This window comes from Rattus rattus, chromosome 2 (assembly GCF_011064425.1).
Source record: "Rattus rattus isolate New Zealand chromosome 2, Rrattus_CSIRO_v1, whole genome shotgun sequence".
Taxonomy (NCBI): domain Eukaryota; kingdom Metazoa; phylum Chordata; class Mammalia; order Rodentia; family Muridae; genus Rattus; species Rattus rattus.
Window position 1 is genome coordinate 220,658,880 of NC_046155.1, and position 14,125 is coordinate 220,673,004.

Consider the following 14,125-nt stretch of genomic DNA (forward strand, 5'->3'; position numbering starts at 1 on the left):
CACAGGCTATCCAGGTGGATATATCATTCTGCTGCACACAAGGAAAACACCTTACAACAACAATCAATACTACCTTACAGAAAAGGATTTTGAAAAGTTTTTCTAAGCAAATAGACCGAAGAAACAAGCTGAAGTAGCCATTCTACTGTTTAATAAGATGGACTCTTAACCAAAAGTAATCAAAAGAGATAAGAAGGCATTTTATTCATATTAAAGGAAAAAGCCAGCAAGATTACCTCTCAATTCTGACTGTCTATGACACAAATACAAGAGCAACCAAATTTGTAAAAGAAACATCACTAAGACTTAAATCACACAAGAAACACACACATCAATGATGGAATATGTGAATGTCCCATTTGTCCCAGTTGACAAGAAATACCAACAGAAAGTAAACAGGGAACTAATAAAATTAACAGATGTAACTAATAGCTATCTACAAACCATCCCAGTAAAATAACAAAGATAAAACTTTCTCCTTATCATTTCATGGAACCTTCTCCAAAGCTGATCATTTACTGAGGCAAAAGCAAGGCATAGCAGATACAAGAAAATTGAAATAACTCCTTGTATCCTATCAGACAACCATGGATTCAAGCTGGACTTGAACAGTAGAAACACCAGAAAATCTACATACTCATAGAAACTGAAAAAATCTGTACCCTATGATCACTCTGTTAGGGAATATATAAATAATGGAATTAAAACCTTTCTAGAATTCAAGAAAATGAGCGCAGAAAATACCCCGTTATGGTACACCATGAAAGCAATGATAAAATGAATGTTCATTAAAATTGGTCATAAAGCAGGCCTCAACAGATACAGAAAGATAGAAATAATCCCATGCATCCTATCAGACAACCACGGGCTAAAGCTGGTCTTTATAAAAATAAGGGAAGAACGCCCACATATACATGGAAGTTGAACAATGCTCTACTCAATGATAACCTGGTCAAGGAAGAAATAAAGAAATTAAAAACTTCTTAGAATTTAATGAAAATGAAGGTACAACATACCCAATCTTATGGGACAAAATGAAAGCTGTGCTAAGAGGAAACCTCATAGCGCTGAGTGCCTGCAGAAAGAAACAGGAAAGAGCATATGTCAGCAGCTTGACAGCACACCTAAAAGCTCTAGAACAAAAAGAAGCAAATACACCCAGGAAGAGTAGACGGCAGAAAATAATCAAACTCAGAGCTGAAATCAACCAAGTAGAAACAAAAAGGACCATAGAAAGTATCAACAGAACCAAAAGTTGGTTCTTTGAGAAAATCAACAAGATAAATAAACCCTTAGCCAGACTAATGAGAGGACACAGAGAGTGTGTCCAAATTAACAAAATCAGAAATGAAAAGGGAGACATAACTACAGAATCAGAGAAATTCAAAAAAACCATCAGATTCTACTACAAAAGCCTATATTCAACAAAACTTGAAAATCTGCAGGAAATGGACAATTTCCTAGATAGATACCAGGTACCAAAGTTAAATCAGGAAGAGATAAACCATTTAAACAACCCCGTAACTCCTAAAGAAATAGAAGCAGTCATTAAAGGTCTCCCAACCAAAAAGAGCTCAGGGCCAGATGGTTTTAGTGCAGAATTCTGTCAGACCTTCATAGAAGACCTCATATCAATACTATCCAAACTATTCCACAAAATTTAAACAGATGGGGCACTACCGAATTCCTTCTATGAAGCCACAATTACTCTTATACCTAAACCACACAAAGACCCAACAAAGAAAGAGAAATTCAGACCAATTTCCCTTATGAATATCGACACAAAAATACTGAATAAAATTCTGGCAAGCGGAATCCAACAGCACATCAAAACAATCATCCACCATGATCAAGTAGGCTTCATCCCAGGCATGCAGGAATGGTTTAATATATGGAAAACCATCAACGTGATCCATTATATAAACAAACTGAAAAAACGAAACCACATGATCATTCCATCAGATGCTGAGAAACATTTGACAAAATTCAACACCGCTTTATGATAAAAGTCCTGGAAAGAATAGGAATTCAAGGCCCATACCTAAACATAGTAAAAGCCATATACAGCAAACCAGTAGCTAACATTAAACTAAATGGAGAGAAACTTGAAGCAATGCCACTAAAATCAGGGACTAGACAAGGCTGCCCACTCTCTCCCTACTTATTCAATATAGTTCTTGAAGTTCTAGCCAGAGCAATCAGACAACAAAAGGAGATCAAGGGGATACAGATCGGAAAAGAAGAAGTCAAAATATCACTATTTGCAGATGATATGATAGTATATTTAAGTGATCCCAATAGTTCCACCAGAGAACTACTAAACTGATAAACAACTTCAGCAAAGAGGCTGGGTATAAAATTAACTCAAATAAATACGTAGCCTTCCTCTACACAAAAGAGAAACAAGCTGAGAAAGAAATTAGGGAAACGACACCCTTCATAATAGACCCAAATAATATAAAGTACCTCGGTGTGACTTTAACCAAGCAAGTAAAAGATCTGTACAATAAGAACTTCAAGACACTGAAGAAAGAAATTGAAAAGACCTCAGAAGATGGAAAGATCTCCCATGCTCATGGATTGGCAGGATTAATATAGTAAAAATGGCCATTTTACCAAAAGCGATCTACAGATTCAATGCAATCCCCATCAAAATACCAATCAAATTCTTCAAAGAGTTAGACAGAACAATTTGCAAATTCATCTGGAATAACAAAAAACCCAGGATAGCTAAAACTATCCTCAACAATAAAAGGACTTCTGGGGGAATCACTATCCCTGAACTCAAGCAGTATTACAGAGCAATAGTGATAAAAACTGCATGGTATTGGTACAGAGACAGACAGATAGACCAATGGGACAGAATTGAAGACCCAGAAATGAACCCACACACCCATGGGCACTTGATTTTTGACAAAGGAGCCAAAACCACCAAATGGAAAAAAGATAGCATTTTCAGCAAATTGTGCTGGTTCAACTGGAGGTCAACATGTAGAAGAATTCAGATCGATCCATGCTTATCACCCTGTACAAAGCTTAAGTCCAAGTGGATCAAGGACCTCCACATCAAACCAGATACACTCAAACTAATAGAAGAAAAACTAGGGCAACATCTGAAACACATGGGCACTGGAAAATATTTTCTGAACAAAACACCAATGGCTTATGCTCTAAGATCAAGAATCGACAAATGGGATCTCTTAAAGTTACAAAGCTTCTGTAAGGCAAAGTCACTGTGGTTAGGACAAAACGACAACCAACAGATTGGGAAAATATCTTTACTAATCCTACAACAGATTGAGGGCTTATATCCAAAATATATAAAGAACTCAAGAAGTTAGATTGCAGGAAAACAACCCTATTAAAAAATGGGGTTCAGGGCTAAACAAAGAATTCACAGCTGAGGAATGCCGAATGGCTGAGAAACACCTAAAGAAATGCTCAACATCTTTAGTCATAAGGGAAATACAAATCAAAACAACCCTGAGATTTCATCTCACACCAGTGAGAATGGCTAAGATCAAAAACTCACGTGACAGCAAATGCTGGCAAGGATGTGGAGAAAGAGGAACAGTCCTCCATTGTTGGTGGGAACACAGACTGGAACAACAATTCTGGAAATCAGTCTGGAAGTTCCTCAGAAAATTGGACATTGAACTACCTGAAGACCCAGCTGTACCTCTCTTGGGCATATACCCAAAAGATACCCCAACATATAAAAAAAAACACGTGCTCCCCTATGTTCATAGCAGCCTTATTTATAATAGCCAGAAGCTGGAAAGACTCCAGATGCCCTTCAACAGAGGAATGGATACAGAAAATGTGGTACATCTACACAATGGACTATTACTCAGCTATCAAAAACATTGACTTTATGAAATTCATAGGCAAATGGATGGAACTGGAAAATATCATCCTGAGTGAGGTAACACAATCACAGAAAAACACACATGGTATGCACTCATTGATAAGTGACTATTAGCCCAAATGGTTGTATTACCCTAGATGCACAGAACACATGAAACTCAAGAGGGATGACCAAAATGTGAACTCTTCACTCCTTCTTTAAAAGGGGAACAAGAATACCCTTGGGAGGGAATAGGGAGGCAAAGTTTAGAACAGAGGCAGAAGGAACAGCCATTCAGAGTCTGCCCCACATGTGGCCCATACATATACAGCCACCAAACTAGTTAAGATGGATGAAGCAAAGAAGTGAAGGCTGACATGAACTGGTAATGGGAGGAGGATGGGGAGGGGAACACCCATATAGAAGGGGAGGAGGAGGGGTTAGGGGTGTGTTGGCCTGGAAACCGGGAAAGTGAATAACAATCGAAATGTAAATAAGAAATTCTCAAGTTAATAAAAAAAAAGATGTATGTTCATAGCAGCAACTTCCTTCTTAAAGAATTTTAGGAGTCCACATATTACCAATTTACAAGGATATCTGAAAGCAGAAAATAATCAACTTCAAAGTGGAAATAAAACAATTAGAAACAAACAAACATAAATGATACAAAATTCAACAAAACCAAGACTGGTATTTTGAGGAAATCACCAATATAGAAAAACCATTAGCCAATCTAGAGAGAAAGAGAGAGAGAGAGAGAGAGAGAGAGAGAGAGAGAGAGAGAGTAAATCAAATTATCAAAATCAGAAATGAAAAGAGAGACATAATAAGGATCACTGAAGAAATTCAAAGAAACATTAGGTCTAATTTCAAAAGCCTGTACTATATTGGAAAATCCAAATGAAATGAATAATTTCCTAGATAGATACCAAATATCAAAGTTAGATGGAGTTTATGTAAACTAAATAGTCTTGTAATCCCTAAGGAAATAGAAGCAGTAGTTAAAATATTGCCAACCAAAACAGGAGCAGAGCCAGATGGTTTTAGAACAAAATTCTATCATACATTCAAAGAAAAGGTAATTCCAATACTTCTCAAATGATTCCATAAAGTAAAAACAGAAGGAATTTTGTCAAACTCCCTGTATGTGGCCACAGTCTCCCTGATAACTAAATTGTACAGACTCAACAAAGAAGGGGAATTTTGGACCAATTTTCCTTAAAAAAAAAAAAAACATAATTACCATGTAGACTTCCTCCTAGAGATGCAAGGGTGGTTCATTATATAAAACTTCATCAACATAGTCCATTATATAAACTAACTGAAAGAAAACAGGCACATGATTGTCATATTAGATGTCAAAGTGTTTTTAAACAAATATAACAAACCTTTATGTTAAGATTCTTAAAGAGATCATAAATACAAGGACCATATCTAAACCCAAGTTTGAAAATAAACAGTAAGCCAGTAGTCAACATCACATGAGATGGTGATAAAGCAATTTCATTAAAACAGCAACAACACAAGGCTGTCTGCTCTTTCCCTAGCTCCTAAGTAAATCTTATCTAGAGTAATAAAACAACTAACGTTGATCAAGGGGCTACAAATTAGAAAGGAGGAAATCAAATATTGTTATTTGCAGTTGACTAGATAGTAAACATATGTAACAATAAAAATTCTATTAGAGTACTCCTACATCTGATAAACACCATCAGCAAAGTAGTTTTCAGTGGATTACAAAATTAACAACACCAACAATAACAACAACAAAAATGAGTAGTCTCCATTTGTACAAATGAAAAACAGGACGAAAACAAATTTGGAAGACAACACTAATCACAATAGCCACAAACAATGCAAACTATCTTTGTTTTACTCTAACCAAGCAAGTGAGAGACCTATGTGACAAAAAGTTCATGTCTCTGAAGAAAAAGTTAAAGATGTTAGATAGAAAGATCTGATCATGGATCAGTATGATTAATATGAAAAAATGGCCATCATACCAAAAACAATGTACAAATTAAATCCAATCCCAATCAAAATTCCAACTCAATTCTTTACAGCCCTTAAAAACCAATTTCAACTTCATATGGAAAAACAAAAGATCCAGGATACATAAGGGAATCCTGTGCATTAAAAGAACTTCTGGAGAAATCAACATCTCCGATTTCAAGCTGTACTGCAGAACAATAGCAGTAAAATCTGCATGATATTAGTACAAACAAACATGTCAATTCATAAAATTGAATCAAAGACACTGAAATAATCCCACATACCTATAGATGCTTGATTTTGACAAAAAAGTCAAAACCATGCAATGGAAAAGGAAGAGTATTTTCAACAAATTGTACTAATCTAACTGTATGTCTTCATGTATGTATGTATGTATGTATGTATATATATATGTGTGTGTGTGTGTATGTATATACACATATACATTATACCTACACCTATATCTACACATACACATATACATATACTTGTACCTATACCTATACATATACTTATACATATACATGAATATATGTATATCACCCACCACAAAACTAAAGTCCAAGAGGATCAAAGACCTCAAAATAAAACTACTTACAATATCTCATAGAATAGAAAGTGGGGTATAGCATTGAACTCTTTGGTACAGAAGATAACATCCAAAACAGAACACATTGCTAAAGCACTAAGAGCTACATGGAATAAATAGGACGCGTCATGAAACTTAAAATCTTCAGTAAAGAATTAAGACTGTCAATAGCACAAAACGATAGCCTACACATTGGAAAAAATGGTCAACCCCCATATATGAATTATAAATATGAATTATATGTATATATGAATTTACACACATATATGCATACATATACATACATATACATACATATATATTCCAAGTATTTAGACAAGAACAAAACAAATACCCCAAATAATCCAATCCAAAAATAGGGGTGGGTAGGTAGGTATCTTTAGGAACAGATAGAGACCTAGGAAGGGGACATGCCCAAGAAACAATAGGGGCGTCCTGGGCTGTGACTTAGGGCATTGGGGATATGGAGCCTGGAGATGCTGCCTCCTGCCATTAGGCAGGAACCCAGGTGGAGTGGTAAGGACACCAATCCACTGAAAAAGCTTGCAACCGATAACTTTTGACCCCAAACTTATCCTGTCTATAAGAAATGCAAGTACTGAAAATGAAGCAGAAATTGAGGGAAAAGTCAGTCTATAACCTGCGCAGCTTGAGACTCATCCCTTTCTCAAGCACCAATTCCAGATATTATAAAGGACACTGTATTATGCTTTCAGAAAAGAGTATAGCATAACCGTCCTCTATAGGAGGTTGCCATTATGCAGGTGAAGGCAGATACAAGATAGAACAAAGCCTTTCATTCGATGAGAAGGAAGGATGTGAGAGGAAAGTTTTAGAGAAGAGGAGGAGATGACAGGAGAAGGAGGAGAGCAGCCGAGAGAACATAGAGGCAGATATTAAGATTCCTCTCTACACATTTACAGGTTTTTATGAACATTCTTTAGGGATGGATGTGTATAGGATTTTTTATGTCTAGTTAAACAACTGTATCTTGATTAGGTGGCCAATTATATTTTATTAATTGGGTCAGAGGTTACTGTGTTGTATGTTCTTTTATGTGGCAATTTAATTGAATTCAAGACAGTATATGGTGGCTGGAGACACTGGGCCACCACAGAACTGGGATGGGTATGCCTGGCATGGTGGCAACCTGCCTTGGCAAATAGATGTGTGGAGAGATTGTTGCCATTCTCAGAGAGTAGCCATCGGCAGTGTGATATGGGATGGAGCAGAGCAGGTGAGATGCTTTGCTCACTGAGATGAAAATATCAAACAAATGACATGAGGCACTACAGTTCCAGCTCTAGCGTGAGGTAAAAGAATCCATTATTTTAATTTTGCAGGAGCAGTCCTCTGAGAGTCTCTATCTACCAACTCACTCAGACAGAGTGAAATTACCTCTCCCACAGCTAAACAGTGAATAGAGTTGAGAGCAGTTATAGAAGAAAATGAGGAAGTATTACAGCCCCTAACAGGGTGGGTACTCCTCAGGAAGACCCTTTGGGCTCTCAGAGACTGAACCAGCAACCAAGGAAAATAACCAGGCTGACCTACACCTCTCTGCACATATTTAGCATCTGTGCAGCTTGGTCTTCACCTTTGTGTGAAACATGAATAACTGAAGCAGGGGCAATCCCCAAAGCTTCACCTGTATATTGGATATGTTTTGTAGCTAGGTTGCCTTGTCTAGCCTCAGTGGACAAGGAAGTGCCTAGCCTCTCAAAGACTTGCTGTGCCAGAGTCAGGGTTCACTCAAGGCACCCCTACCTGCTCAGAAGGGGATAGGGGTATGAGGACAAGGATTGTGTGAGGGAATGATGGGAAGGGATCAAGGTGCAGGATGTAATGCGATTAAGTAAAAAGAAACAAATTAAAACTACATACATAGCAGAGCTTAGCTAAATAACATAATGATTAAGGCAAAATATGGAAAATTAAGATGAAACTAAGCTCAAATTTAACAAGTAAATTCAAAGAAAACTAATAAAGTAGAAAGAAAGCAATACAAAGAATCAACAAAGCTAAGAACTATTTCCCTGAGAAGATAAAAATGATTGACAGAATTTTCAACCAACTACATAGAAGGCAAAGTTAACTGAAATTATCTGAATCAGTCATGAAAAAGAAACATTATAACAGGCAATAAAGAAATTCAGGATATTATAAAGGAATACTTTAGAACCTCTTTTCCAGTTGGAAAACCAAAAAGAAATGAATATACTTTCAGATTCAGTCAAACAATCAAAATTAAACCAAGAAAAAGTCAACAACTTAAACAGACTCATTTAAATGAAATTGAAATATAATAAAAAAAAGAAAAGAACTTTCCAAATAAAACAGTCCAGAGTCAGATGGATTCACATCAGAAGTCTACCAAACTATCAAAGAAGATCTACAGTCAATCTTTCTTAAATTAATCAGACAGAGGAGACCAAAAACATTTATAAAGTCAGTCATTTTTAATACCCAAATTAGGAAAAGATATAAGAGGAATTAAAAAGAAGAGAAAACTGTATGCCAGTATAACCAATGAATGTAGACTGAAAATTTTCAGTAAAGTATTTGGAATATGAAAGACATTGTAAAGATTAGCCACCGTGATCAACTGGGTTTAACACAGAAATGTAATGATGGTTCAGCATACAGAAGTAAGCAAATGTAATAATAAACCATTCGAGTGGTCATAAATACAAATCCTGTGATCACCAAAATACATACAGAAGGAGCTTGTGACAAAACCTAAAATCCTATTGAGTTGAAGTTCTAGAAAGAATAAAGAGCATTGGAAACATACCTTAATATAACAAAATATGATTATATATATATATATATATATATATATCACCAACATCATAGTAAATGTAGGAAAACTTGAAGCAATCTTACTGACATAAACAAACAGAAAGAGATATCCAATTTTATCACTCCTCTTCAATATTGTATTCTGAGCACTTCTTTGAGAAAGGGAAGAGAAGGAAATTAATGATATTGAAATAGACAAAAGAACCACAATTCTTTCCGTTTTCAGATGACATACATGACAAGTCGCAGATTTAGAAAACTGTACCAGTTTCTATAAGAGATGATTGCTGCAGCATGGCATGATACAAAGTCAGTGAATGTAAGTTTCTATCCCTGAAGACACCGTGCATTTCAAACTCAGAACCCAGAGAACCCAAGATTCATCTGTTCTGAAAGGCCTATTCCTTTTGATTTGCTCAACAAGAAGGAAACCATGCCAGGCTTTGATAAACCAACCAAACACCTGGAGCTAATGCAGTCATGTATCATAGAGAACATACAGCCTTTATAAATACAGCATAATCTCTAACTATAATCTAAATTCATATCCCTACATTATCTGATAAATATTGTTCTTCACCCTTTATCATGAAAACTCTTTTTTTGCATCAGATGTGTCATTAAAGAAAGCCAAATCCAAATGCTATGCATAGTTGTGGAGCACAGGCCCAATATATACATCTACAACATGGAACTTGTACTTAAGGTTCAGGGATGATTGCAGAAGATAGAATGGTAAGATTATAATAGGCAGAGAAACAGGAAATTTTCTGTGATACTGTATCTCTAATAATGTGAGATGCTATATTCATAAAATCTCACCAAGACTTGAACAAGAACGATACCAATGTACATGCTAAGGTGGAAGGGAGAAAGTTCATGAGTCTTCATGTATAGGCAACTAAGGGATGTTGAAATAGCAAGACATAGTTTTCCTGTGGGAGGAGGACAACAATTGGTTATCCAATACCAACTGATTACCTGTGAAAACATACAAGTTACATTGTGGACTGAGCAGTGTATGTTTTAATATACCCATAGATAGATATAGCAACTACTAAAGAAAAAAAATAAGAACCCATGAATTTGAGACAGAGCAAAGAGTTACATATAAGGAGGTGGAAAATCAATAGTAGACATTGTGACTGATCTAATTTTATTATAATCCAAAGGTGACATAAATCATAATAAAAAGTGATAGAGCTGAATTTTAGTATGTCCAGCATTTTATCAAATAATGATGTTAGCAATGTAAATTGCAACAGTGTTAACCTACTCAGTAGTTGTGTTCATGAGAAATCTACAGGAGAATGATGTAGAGAGTTCAAATTGACCATACTTTTAAATAAATTTACCAAAATTACAAAGGTCCCAAATTTTAAAGTACTTAGAAAGTTTTTCAATAGTGTTCAAACTTCCCTGCTCTTTTTATCTTCACTCAGAATAGAACACTGTCATATCTACGGAAGTATTCCCTTAAGTAGCAAACCAGAGCCTCACTTTACCCATCATATTTCACATCCAAAATCCTACTCTCAAGTTTTAGTGGGTGTTGAAAATCTCAGACACAGATTTTCTTTTAGCTCCTGTACTAACTGGGTATTGGCATTTCTGGTATATTCTGGTAAAGACAGCCAAGATATGTGAACTATTCCAATCAAATATGAAGTATTTAATATTTAATCGATTCACAATAACTACTCAAACAAAAGAACATTACCTTACCTTATCCTTGCTTCAAAACTAATAAATTTTCATATCATACAGAGGAATATCTTACCATGTTTTGTTGTGTGTTTTTAATTTTTACACAAACATATTACACATTCCTGATTGAATTGAAGATTTTAAAGAATACTAGTTTATACTTCCTTAGTCACTACCTTTATAAAAATTGTGCATACACAATTCTCTCAGTATTTTATTATGCATGCTTTAATAAAGCACCCAGAAGAGTTGGAATTTTTTATCTTAAAGCATCTGGAAATTGTAGAAAAGGGAAGTATGGTAAAAATATAAAATAAAATTCTCATAAGTGACTGCAGGACAACAAAAACATGTGAAAAAAATTGAAGAAGTCATATAATTCCCAGATAGAATGAGTGGGTTCTAATTTGTGGATTTCATACTGCAAGTGTTTGATTAAATAAATAAAGTTACTATACTAAAAGAGTTTCACAAAATGATTTATATATTTCCAATGGTAAGGAAGAGTAGAAACATTGTCTCTAGAACTGATTTACGAATGCAAACAAATAAAACTTAAAATTACTAGCATTGCTATGTAGATTTTCATATTTCTGTGAGCAGACTAACCTGCATATGAATCACTGATAATATGGTCTCCTCCTAGGTAAAGATCTCAATTAATCACAGCCATTTTGCACATTGGTATACTATAAATAAACATTACATCTTATGAAGCACAAGAACAAGAAAATATTTGTATTAAAAATTCTATTTAATTCTTATTATTAAGATGTTTTTAAAAGTAATTTAATACTTGACCAATTCTAAGTAATCATGATGAATTTAAAGAGAAAGTATGATGGATTCTCTTGACATACTCTGAACCTCAGAGAAAGAGGACGGGGTGCAAAAAGGAAGGTAAGAATTGTAAGACAAGAAAGGAAAGTCAGGCACATGAAGATAAAACAATTTCACTTCTCTGAAATCCAGGATGATCACTGTAATATGTTCTCGCTTCTTGGCATCATAGGGGGGAAAATCCCATTTTCAGGCAATCCAAACATATTTATACAGGAATGATGATTCTTTTTCATGCTCCTGAGTTGCAGCCTGTCTCATTTACTTGATTATTTTAGTAAGATCATATTGAACTCCTGAATAAATTATGACATTTTTACTACTTAAATTATTACCATTCAGGAAATATACTAGTAAGCTATCTACTTTATTATAAATGACCTTACACCTAAAATATTTAAATAGAAAGTTAGATTTGCATTCTGTAATTATAAATATGAGAAGGGCTTAAAAAAATGGATAATATGTAAAGAAAATGCCTTTTATTTCAACAGTTATTTCAAGTGTTTCTGTGAATATGTATGTATGTATATATATATATATGTGTGTGTGTGAAAAAGATACATTAAAATATGTATATATACTTGAAAAGGAACATTTTTTAGTCTTTCTTATGGGTATAAGTGTGAATAGATGGATTTCCTAGCAATTTGATATCTGAAAGAATATTTTATTAAGCTTTTTAAATAAATATGCTTGATCATATAATAAAATATGAATGAACATCTTGAACATTATATCTGGTTTTGTCCTTTCCACAATGATAAAAGCATTCATTGTTTTCACGATTAAAAAATTTTATCCAAAGGGAATGATTGTTCGTATATTTCTATAATGTAATGTGGGGTAGTTATGAGGTAAATGATTCAAAAAGAAAGAATTTTGTTACAGAAATTAAATTAGGAAACAATATCAGACAATGAATGATAGAAAAATACAGGTTTTTAAAATGTATACGTGAAGTAACCATGGATTGTTTTTTCAACCAGTGAGAACTTCCCTTCAATTATTTATTTGTGTTTTATGTTCTTTTCTGAAATATCTATGAGTATTAAGAGACACATTTTTCAAAACTTTTGAAAAAAATCCAGGTTTCTGCATTTCACTATCAATTGAGAAAAGGATGGAAGAAAAACGAGGTGGAGGAGGAGGAGAAGGAGGAGGAGGAAGAAGAAGAAGAAGGAAAGAAGAAGAAAGAAGAAGAAGAAGGAAGGAGGGGAGGAGGAGGAGGAGGAGGAGGAGGAGGAGGAGGAGGAGGAGGAGGAGGAGGAGGAGGAGGAGGAGGAGGAGAAGGAGAAGGAGAAGGAGAAGGAGAAGGAGAAGGAGAAGGAGAAGGAGAAGGAGAAGGAGAAGGAGAAGGAGAAGGAGAAGGAGAAGGAGAAGGAGAAGGAGAAACCCTCAGGAAACCAATCAAAGAAAAACTCAAGATCACAAATACTGAAAGGTATATTAGTTATCAAAACAAAAGTTATAAAATGTTATCACCATATTTAGAGGAATCTCCTGTTGTCATCTTGGACATCAGATCCCATTCCTGGGGGAAAGGGGACTGTTTTCCTTAATGTCCTGTGGCTAATCTTCTATAAAGTTGACTCCAGTTCCTCATTTGGGAAGTGGAATCACAATTGATAAAGTGCACACACGTGATTCACCTGTGGGCAAACCTGAGTGTGGGACATAAAACAATGCCAGGAAATTTGGTAAGGTAGAGTAATTCTAGACCTTGAGACTCAGTGGGCACACACCGGAAGCTTTGGTGACTCCCAGCTACCGGCAAGACTCCTGACTTGGAAGACTTGCTATGCTTCTCACATAAAAGAAACATGTCCCATGGTCAACTAGGTTTAAAGCAGAGTTCTCCATAATGAGGTACCTAGAGGCCTGAAGGATTTGGCCAATAAGATTCCCTTCCCAGATATTCCACCCAAGAGAAGGTGTTAAACTCAGGCCCAACCTGAGAAGTGGGTTATAGTTTTATGCATCCATTGATGGATCCAACCTGACAGTTCCGTAGTCTTCTCAAGATAGCTCTCTAGATGGCTCTCTAGGTTGTTGGTTTTCTTACCAAAGTCAGACATCCTGCTAGAGAAATTCTAAAAGACCTATAATAGCTCTGTGGATAGCTCTTTCATTCTCTGACCAAAGTCAGAAAACGTGCTACACACAAAAAAAAAATGTTCAGCATCCTTAATCATCACAGAAATGTTGATCAAAATGATCCTAAGATTCCATCTCACACCAATCAATCAGAATGGCTCAGATCAAAAAATCAGGGGACAGCAGATTCTGACAATGATGTGGAGAAAAAGGAACATTCCTCCATTGCTGGTGGGATTGAAAGCTGGTAA

At 35.4% G+C, this 14,125-nt stretch overlaps 1 non-coding gene across 1 annotated transcript; it reads right to left on the minus strand.

The window, feature by feature from the left end:
• Nucleotides 1-13,828: 13,828 nt before the first annotated feature.
• On the minus strand, nucleotides 13,829-13,890 carry LOC116894915. Its single transcript, XR_004387117.1, has one exon. It is a non-coding gene; the product is annotated as a U7 small nuclear RNA (small nuclear RNA).
• Between the last annotated feature and the right edge of the window lie 235 nt (nucleotides 13,891-14,125).